This window comes from Erithacus rubecula (genome assembly GCF_903797595.1).
Source record: "Erithacus rubecula genome assembly, chromosome: 21".
NCBI classification, from domain to species: Eukaryota; Metazoa; Chordata; class Aves; order Passeriformes; family Muscicapidae; genus Erithacus; species Erithacus rubecula.
In genome coordinates this window covers 172162-181806 of record NC_136673.1, presented here as the reverse complement: position 1 = coordinate 181806, position 9645 = coordinate 172162, and the positions used below count along the sequence as shown (strand labels likewise).

General features: G+C 42.5%; 1 protein-coding gene across 22 annotated transcripts in view; it reads left to right on the top strand.

Moving 5' to 3' along the window:
• Positions 1 to 1697: 1697 nt before the first annotated feature.
• RALGPS1 (Ral GEF with PH domain and SH3 binding motif 1) overlaps positions 1698 to 9645 on the top strand; it is an 89973-nt gene continuing 82025 nt past the window's right edge. For 18 of the 22 annotated variants that reach the window (XR_013776599.1, XR_013776600.1, XM_079324369.1 and 15 more), the window contains exons 1-2: positions 1698 to 1839; positions 4034 to 4149. The gene's annotated coding sequence lies outside the window, so the exon portion shown is untranslated. The other 4 variants (XM_079324355.1, XM_079324363.1, XM_079324367.1 and 1 more) reach the window with 3 other exon arrangements.

The window sequence follows — 9645 nt, the reverse complement described above, 5'->3', positions numbered from 1 at the left end:
GGGAAATTATGGCTAATGACATTGTCTTAAGTAACATTGCTTGTGTATGCATTCTTTTCCACCAGAGGGCGCTGGCTGATTTTTAAAAATATGTTATATAGGAGTCATTTAAGGCACTGTACATAGCAGAAGCCTAAAATAGGAACAAAAAAAAGTCTCCAGTCGTCATTATGACACCTTCAAGAGGAGCAGGTGCTGGGTGATTGCACTGTTAGCAGAGCAGTGTTTATACCCAGGATTTCAGAGGCTGTCCTGCTGTGCTGCATGAGGCAGTGAACACCACCATTTTACAGTACTTTAATCATCAGTTTGGTAACTCTGACACAATCTCATAGTCATTCAAATAAGAAGTTAACTAGTTTTCAGATAGTTCTTTTCCAAATTCCTGTAGAAATACCAGTAATCAAGATATATTTTTCACAGACTGTTGCCCATGAACAGCTGTTTTAATGTCCTGGCACAGTGATACAGGACAGAGCAGAAAACATTTTGCCAGTGAATTCTGTACTTTTCCTCTAGTGGGAGCTGATGCTATAAGTATTAGAGGAAAGTGTGTTGTTTGGCAGTACACCCAATAGGATAAACTCAAATTGGAACAGTCTATTTTAAATGATTGGAGATTCATATGAACTTAATTTTCTTTAGCTTCTCTGAGGGGGAGGGTAATGTAGGGAAAATACCTTCTGTATAGTGCCTTTGGTTTTGACATAGTTATTGGTGGTGTGAGCATCAGGACTTGTAAGCAGATCTCAAATCTATGTTAAAAGTTATTTTTATAGTTTATACTCAAATTGATTTTTTCTGCTTTGAAAAGTACACTCATACACATTTAGTTGTGATGTCTGAATATGTTTAAACTGCTCTGAGTTTGATAGGCACTGGAAACATTTAGTAAGCAGGTGATTGGAAAGACACCTTCTAAATATGTTCTGGGTATCATGCAGCATCTCAAAATTTCCTCTGCATGCCCTCAGCAGTTCTCTAACATGCAAACCTGCAGGCCAGCCTGATGGGCTGGGTGGAATCCTGCATACAGCTCCCACAGAGCCAGTGTTCCTGTAGTGGTGCCTACACACACGGCCTGAACGCTGCTTTTAGAGAAGCTGTCACAGAAAGGTGCACCATCCTTCTGCCTCGTAGCTTCAAGTAGCACTTTCAGATACCAAGAAGCCCACAGAGCTGTTTGACTGCCTTGGAAGAACACACACGGTCACTGCCCTGCAGCATAATCACCCGGACCCGTACCTGACTGCAGTTTTAGTCGGGAGATTCCGAGAGGTTCGTCGGTGCACCGGGAAGGAGGCACAGTCCTTGCTGCAGCGAGGGCAGGCGAACGAACGGCACCTCAGGGACTGTGTTCCGGGAGCGGGCGGGCCGGCTGCTCGGGGCCAGAACCCTCTGATGGGGGCCGGGCCGCGGCCGGCAGGGACTCCGGGGCTGTTTGGAAGCTCTGCCCGGATCCCCCGGTTTGCCCCGGCCCGGGTCCCCGGCTTGCCCCGGCCCGGACCCCCGGCCCGCCCGGCTCGGATCCCGCGCTCCCGCCGCCCTCACGGAGCCGCTTGCGCAGCCGCGCTGCGACCGCCAGGGGGCGAGGACGGAGCGGGCGCGGCCAAGGACAGCGCAGCAGCACCTGCGCTCGCGCGCTCCCGCCCCGCCCACGCCCATTGGTGCGCGCTCCCGGGGGGGAGGCGGTTGGCCGGCGCGCGCGTCAGTCCGCGCGCCCGCGCGCCGCCCCGCGCTCCCAGCCGGGCCGGGCCTCGTCCTCGGCGGCGCTGAGGGCGCCTCCCTCGCACCGAGAGGGCTCGTGGGCGTTGCTGGGGGGCACCGAGCCCCGAGCAGGTGAGCCGCGGACGGGCCCCCCGCGCCCGGCACGAGACGTGGGACCGGCCGCCGCAGCCGCTCTTCCATCTGCCGTCTCCGCTTCGGGCGTGCGTTGCGGGCGGAGCTCTGCGGCGACGGGCCCGGACGGGCGCCCACCCTCCGGAGGCGCCGCTGGCCGGAGGCCGGGGGCTCGCGGCCCCCCGAGGGCAGCGCGGGGCGCTCCGCATCGTCGCCCGCGCTGGCGGGCCCGGCCGCCTCCGGCGCGGGCGCGGCAGGTGCGCGGGAGGGGCCGTGGCGCCGCGCTCGGCGGCCCGAGCGGCCCGCGGCCCCGCGGAGCGCCCCGCGCCCGGCCCTCCCGCCGGGCCGTGTCCCGGGCCCGCCCGCGGGGCGCTCCGCGGCCGGCCCGCTGCGCCGGGCGGGCGGGAGCAGCCTCGCTGCGGGTGCGGGGGGTAGCGGGAGCGGGTGGAAAGCACCCAGGGTTGGCCACGTCCTGCCGTGTCTTTAGGAATAAATTTGAAATTACATTGGCATATCCTGTGGATGAAGCCGTGGGATCTTGTTAAGAGCCTTGACTGCGATCTGTTTTCGATTCACTTCAGATAGTTTTTGGTCTAGCTTCTGCAGGTTTATGTCAGCCTGTATGTCAGCCTTCTTTTGCATGTAGTAGGAAGAAGGAATGGATGTTGAAATTTTTGGGTACAGAATTATATTGTGCCTTTTGTCTGTGGTCTGTTGTTCTGAACCCAACAAAATGGAGCTTATGTATTCTTGTCATACTAATTACTGAAAAAAATTGAAATGCATTGGTGTCTCTGAAATAGAGAAGGATATTACTTGCCTCAGAAACCTTATCTATGAATGTTGCAATCTGTCTTTTATGTCCAGATTTCATAGGTAATTTTTTCCTTGTTGACCATTCATTCCATAGCTAGTAGATGTTCTTCATGTCTGTCAAGAACAAGAAGCTGCTGTAAAGGGCAGAACTGCGCACACTTGTTTTTTTTTTTTTTTTTTTGTATGTTTCCCATCCTGGATGATGTAGCACCAAGTTGAAGAAGAATAACTACAAAACACTTTCAAAGGAAAGTGTTTATTTGGTTTTCTGTTTATTTGTTTTATTTTAATGGAGGGAAGACATCTAGAAGTTCAGGCATGTAGTAATTACAGGGTTTACCATTTACTAAAATGCCACGTGGTGCAGGGTAAGACAACAGACATCGTGTCTGTAATTTGATTGAAATACTTAAGTGGATGCTAACCCATTTTTAACTTATTTTGATTCTTCTATGGACTAGGGTCATTTGCTCATGCAAGGACTGCCTACTGGATGAGTTTTGGGTGTGTCAAAAGAAAACTGCTTTTCCAGCTTGCTTTGATGCCAGTATGAACTGCATGTAGTTATAGTCTAGAACATAGACTTTTTGGAAGTAGAGGTTCCCTAATGATAGAAGGAAAATAGAGACTGTAGTAGAGGCACAGTTGTAACTAACACCAATTGATCTGCAGTGATTTTTACCTTTGTCAAAGCAACATGGGCTTTAATGGGATCTTCATGTCAATCTATAGGAAATAAGCTGTCTTTTGATTATTTCCTTCTCATTTGATGCATAATTTTATTAAACATTAGGTTTTATGAAAGTTGCTATAAGACAAAAGAGGAGAAAAGGGAAGAGCTATACCTAATATAAATATTACCAAAATGAGTTACCTGAGCAGTATTTTTCTCAGGTTTGTTGCTAATCATGTTTGGTGGAAGAACTATGGTTTTATTTTGTGATACAGAGATAAAAGAGTTACTGTATTTGGGGTTCTGTCCATTTTGCTTTGTTTAGTTAAGCCTAAATGGTGTGAGGATGGAGTAGCATTTACAGTTCATAAAGCACCTTGACAGAAGTGAAACCAATACACGGTTCATCTTGGCATGGACCTTGTGTTGATTGACAGGGTCAGGGAGAGTTGCAAGCACACATTTGGAGTATATTTAGCTACGAAATGTGTAATCCATTGCTCTTCCCTCTGTGATGTATATGTAGTTATTTTGTGTTTGAGAATTTGTCACATACCAACGAAACTGGAATGGGGAGCTAACAATGAAAGTTGTGAGGGAGAGATAAGAACAAAAATACCAGAGTGCATGTTTCAGGTGAGGAGTGCTCAGTTTAAGAAGAATTGAGTTGTAAAATAAATATCACCTGTTTCTTGATATTTACAGGAATGGTATGCTTTTAAACAAGAGATCAAACTGCTGAAAAGCCAGAGCTAGACCCAGCAATGGACTAACGAGGTGTGCAGCAAGATGGGTTGAGAGCACAGTTGCCTTATTCCTCCGTGAGTATGCAATTTTATTTAAACTTGCAGATATTTCATATTTACACTTGCATTTGATAACCAGAGATGACAGGAGTGTCTGTCAGTTCTCTCCTGGTTAGAGAAGTAGAGTTGTAGTAGTGTTCTACTATAATTTACAGATATATGTTTCTTTTCCTGTAGCTGTTTCATGAAGACTCCCTTCAAGTATAACTGCCCTAAACATTTATCTTGGTCTTCTAAGTTATTCAAGTTTGCAGACTTGCTTGAAGGGTAATGACTTTTGAAGGAGGACTTCTGCAGGAGAGAGCACTGCAGCTCTGTCTTGATATGGAACCTTGATGTAAAGATTTCCAGAGACTGATAAAATTTGAGTCTATGCAAAGTCCTTCATATGATTTCTAATTATTAGAAACCCGTACTGTATTTCTTGTCTTAATTTGTTTAAGGAGCTAGATGGAGATCTTGCTGCTATCTTTACATAGTAGAATGTAAATAACTTTATTTCTTTGGCTTATGCAAATAATTTTGATCATAATGAAGTAATGGTGCAAATAGAAGAATGGAGAGAAGAAAACACTTAAGAATAGATTTGTAAATATCATCGATGGTCATTAGAGTGAGCACAGTAATCAGTGGATATAGTAAAGATGTGGGGCATAGTCAGAAGAAGAGCGTTGGACATTCAAACCAGTATTGTCAGCTTCCTAGTCTGTCATGGTTTTAGCAACTGAGGATCTGTGAGATTTGAAATAATTTTGTTATGAAATTTTGTGTACAGCTCTTAAACTAGAAAACGGAGACTTTGCATTCATTATAATTTTGAAAAATAAGACAACCTTATTTTTATTCAACTTGTAGAATGTTAGCTTGCCTTTTTGGTGTAGTGACTGCTACAGATGTCTTTGTATTCAGGTAGCTCTATGACACTTACTTTGAAAAGCTGGAATTGTAATTGTTGTAGGGTAGCTTAGTGACAGCAAAGGGACCAGTGGCAGTCTAGTGTAATATGTGGCTAGTCAAGTAAAGCGTGTCATCAATGCATTAGGTGTTGTTTTTAATCTACTGGTAGATATAATTCAAATCACTTGTGTATTCATAGAACTCAAGAGTTTAGGACTTGGATTTGTTTCTTAAACTTGAAGTTGTTTCTTAAAATCATCACAGCAGCTGTTTCCCTGTTCACAGTGAAACTCACTTGAGTACGTGCACTGGAAGGGGGGAAGCAGGAGAGTTGAGAGAAATTTAGAAAGAGAAGTCAACTTTGAATGTGCTTATTTATTCCTGAATTAGATTTGATCCATTGGCAGTTATTGGGATATGATGCAAGATTCAGTTTTTTTCAGCCTGTTTACTCAGAGGCAGTGCATGTTATTGAGGAATAGTTATTTACTTGAGTGATTTCAATTTATGGTCAGCTGAATTAATCCACAGTCCCATTTTATTTTTGTTACATTATTCATCATTAACTGTATAGTAGGAAGATTCTCAGAAAAGGATGAGCATAAAACTGCTGAGTTGTTCATAGTGTATTTTATCTATAGGTGGTACTGTTGCCTAAAGCACAGTGAAATGTATTAGGGGCTTCCTGGTGAAATGGATACTGAAAATACAAAAGTGTTTGCTTTGGAAGATCTTTAAAAAGCCATCACATTTCTATGGCTAATCTTCTGTAGCCTAATTGCTTTGTTCTTGATAAACTCTTCCTAGACAATTATTATTTAAATCCAGGCTTTCAAATACTCTACAGTTTTTCATATTGTACAAAATGTCCACCAAGGTCTAATGTTTAATTACTTCAGAGGTACTTTTTGAAATGAAGAGATTTTTCATATAAAGCAATATGACTATTAACAGAGCTCAACTGTCCAATCTCATATCTGTGTTTGTACATGAAGTCTGTCATAAAAGGGCTCTGAGGTGCATACAGATAGTTGTTTGCTGGAAAAGGTGGAGTCCATATTGGTAATTTGTATGATTATGCTAGGAGATATGATCCTTTTCCCCTCCCCTTTGCAGGACACATATGTGAGGGGATGAGAACTGGGGTTTGAGAGGTGATGCTTACTGGGTGGGGAACAAATGAAGATGCGTGGTGTTTGTACTTTTGGGAAAGGATGCTGTCAGAAATTAAATGGTCTTGCCTCAGTGTTCCTCAGTGCTTTTGAGGTTTGTGTTTTTCTAGGTTAGCAAGTATCCACATAGCATTCAGCAGCTGCTCCTTTGAAAGATGAAAATAAATTCTCCTCTACAAGTCCTTCCAGGACTGTATGCTCTGTCACTGCAATGACAAACAGTTTCTAAATTGTTCAAGCTCAAAAAGATTGTGAAATCCTTTTGAATTTACTTTTTTGTTTGTTTATTTTAATTAAAGTTATGATACTGACCTAGAAGAAACCTAGTGAGGGGGGGAGAAAAGGTATGTAAACATGTAGGTATGGAGAATAAGCAGTAAGTGCATCGATTCAGATACTGTGATGGTATTTTTTTTGCCTTTATTACCAATAGAACAAAAAGATGGGACTTCTCCCCAACCTTAAGAGGGCTGTAGCTGTACACGACCTAAGATGGTGATACAAGTTTCACATCACTGACTGCAAGCCAGGGGCAAAAATATAACCCTGTTACTGTTTCATTGTGTTTTCTTACGAGGACCCTTTTCTTCCATGTGCTGACATACTTAGATTTGTATTTCTATGCCCACAGCATCTGAGTATGACTTTGGTCATGGTTCAAGGAAAGGAAGGTTCTAGTGGTGAACATCTGGAAGAATAGTTTAGGAACGAAGAAAAGAAAAATCAATGCAATGATGAAAAGCAGTTCAGAACTGAATATGAGCTTTATATGGTGTGTTGTAAATGTGTCTTTAGGCTGGGTGTTGCCACTGGAGTGGAGTAGTATGTTGTTGGTCTTGCTGAAGGTAAAAAGCAAGACTTTTTAGGTATTCTTCATTCCCTTATCTTGATCAATGTCAGTTAAACATTCTGATGTGTGATACCAGATTCTGGAAGGCATATCCTCTGAGAAGCAGCTGAGGCTTTGTGATTATCTAGTTGGGAGAAAAGGAGGCTGAGAGCAGCCTCATTGCTCTCTGTGATCTCTCCTGCCCAGAATTCAGGAGCAGGACATATGGGAATGGTTCCAAGCTGCAGCAGGGGAGGTTCAGACTGAACATCAAGTAAGCATTTCTTGAGTTGAGAGGGTGGTCAAATACTGGAACAGGCTGCCTACAGGGGTGGTTGGTGCCCATGCCTGTCAGTGTTTAAAAGGCTTTGAACAATGCCCTTAATAGACAATTCCTTTAACTTTTGGTCATCCCTGAAGTGGTTGGGCAGTGAGATTAGATATTAATTGGATGCTGCTTCCAACTGGAACTAATCTGTTCTAAATTTATTTAAAAAAAAACTCCAAATGCTACTGGTTGCTTCAGTTGGTTCTAACCAAGTTTATCAGTGCCCAGGTAGGACCTTAGTGCACTTTAATGATTTTCACTGAACCAGTTGGTCCAGCTAATTTAAGCTTAAGAAAGAACATTTATCTTTTGCTTGAACGTTGAAGTATATTTTTTTATAATCGTGTTGCAGCTCTCAGTTCATGATTCAGTGGTATTGGGAAAACCATGATCGACTAATGAAAAGGGTAAGTAAATGTCTTTTGGAATCAGCCAAGCCAGTTGACTTGTGGAGTCGGGAATGGCTCAGTTAGGGCTGGTAACAAGCATATATTGCTCAGTGTTTTCACCTTCAATGAAAAAAATCAATGAGAGCAAGGGTTATCAGTAGTTGCTGACATGGTTATTTTTGTATTTGCTGAAAGCAATGCTAACAGTCAGTAACTTCCTCAGATTGCTGTGCTAACATTCAGAAATTAGAGCATAGGGACTTTGTTGGCCAGAAGTGGTTTTCTGTGCTTAAGAGTTTCTTGAGACTTGGGTAACTAGTACTGAGACTGAACTTACAGGCACTTTGACTGCATTGTGTGCATATAACTAACAGCAGTATCAAATTTGGATTTTACTTTCAGAGAATGTTGCTTCTGTGGCATAGTTAATAAGATTTGACAAATGCTGGTAAAATAATGGCTCTGAGGTTTACATCTGTGCTTGGTTTTGATGGTGGCATTTTTGGGGTTTTTTTCCAGTTGTTCTTTGCTTCAGAGAGCACTACATATCTAAATGGGTTTGTCAAGTTGGCGAAGAAGAACAGACAACCTCTGGTGGTATGTATGTTTGCATCCTGATTTATCCACTCTACTTCTGGCAGCCTGTGAAGGAAGTCTGCTGCAGTGTGCCTGTGAACCTTCTGTGTAAACAGATAAGGTGTTTTCTTAGTTTTGATTTTTAGCACTGTTTGTGTAATTAATCATTTTAATGATTATCCTGAGCAAGCTGAAAGAAATTGGAAGAATCAAAAGCTATGAAAGTAAGTTGTGTGTCATTTTAGTGACTTTTTACCTTTTATTGCCAACATTTTGGGCCTTTGATAATTTTTAGACTTTCAGAAGTTTCTTTTTAATCTTGTTCCTATGAAATATGACAAGTGCAGGGGAGTATAATTTTTCATATCTTTCTCTGTTGTCTGACAGCCTCTTCATACTGTGGGCTTAGCATTAGCTCCTGTGTTACTTTGTGTGCAGAGTGATGCTTTTTGCAGGTCAGGAAACACTTCAAATGATTGAATGGACTTGACTTTAAAGGTAAACTGCTTCCTGTGATTTTCATGAAGGTAGCAAAACAAGTGGGTGTATAGAGAAGTATTTTTTCAGAGATAATCTTGGAGAAATCTTTGCACATATTAAGAAGCAGGGCATTTTTAATGCTTGCGTTATATTTGTAATGTTTTGGGAGGACGGGGTAAGGCAAGGGGAATCTATTTCGATCCTGTCTAGAATGAAAGTTTCTAGCCTTGTAAGATTTATATATATGCTGAATGTTGAAAGGCAAAAGTATATGAGTGCTTTTGGGTTTAGGTATTAAAGCATTTTTGTCTCACTTTGACATAATGAACTTTGAAATTTGGTGTAAACCAGAACTTTGGTGCGATACAAGTTCACATTTGGGATTTTTTTCCCCTTTCACAGCATTATTGATTCCTCATGCCCTGGAGAACCTATGCAGAAAGGCAGGGATGGAGGACACAAGAATATTTTCATGGCCTTAATGTAAATGCCACATGTTAAAAAAAATCACTTCTGCAGAATTACTTTCTACTTACTTGTAAGGACTATTAAGAAGGGCAACTCCAGACCTAGAAATACTCAGCAGCCTGTTAGTGCTCAAAATGAGTTAACTTTACAAGGAGAAAAGATAAATTGAATCTTGCCTCAATAAGCAGATTTTGGCATCATTTGAAGCCAAATTAGTGTTGTTTTGTGCAAGATCTTGGGGAGAATTGTTTCTTTCTGAAGGAATGAGAAGTGGATGCCTCATCTTTCTAAGGGGAGTAAAATAAGAGGTTATTTTTATTCTTAGCTGTTTGGTTTTTCAGAATTTTTCTGTTGGTGTGATCTGTGTTGTGG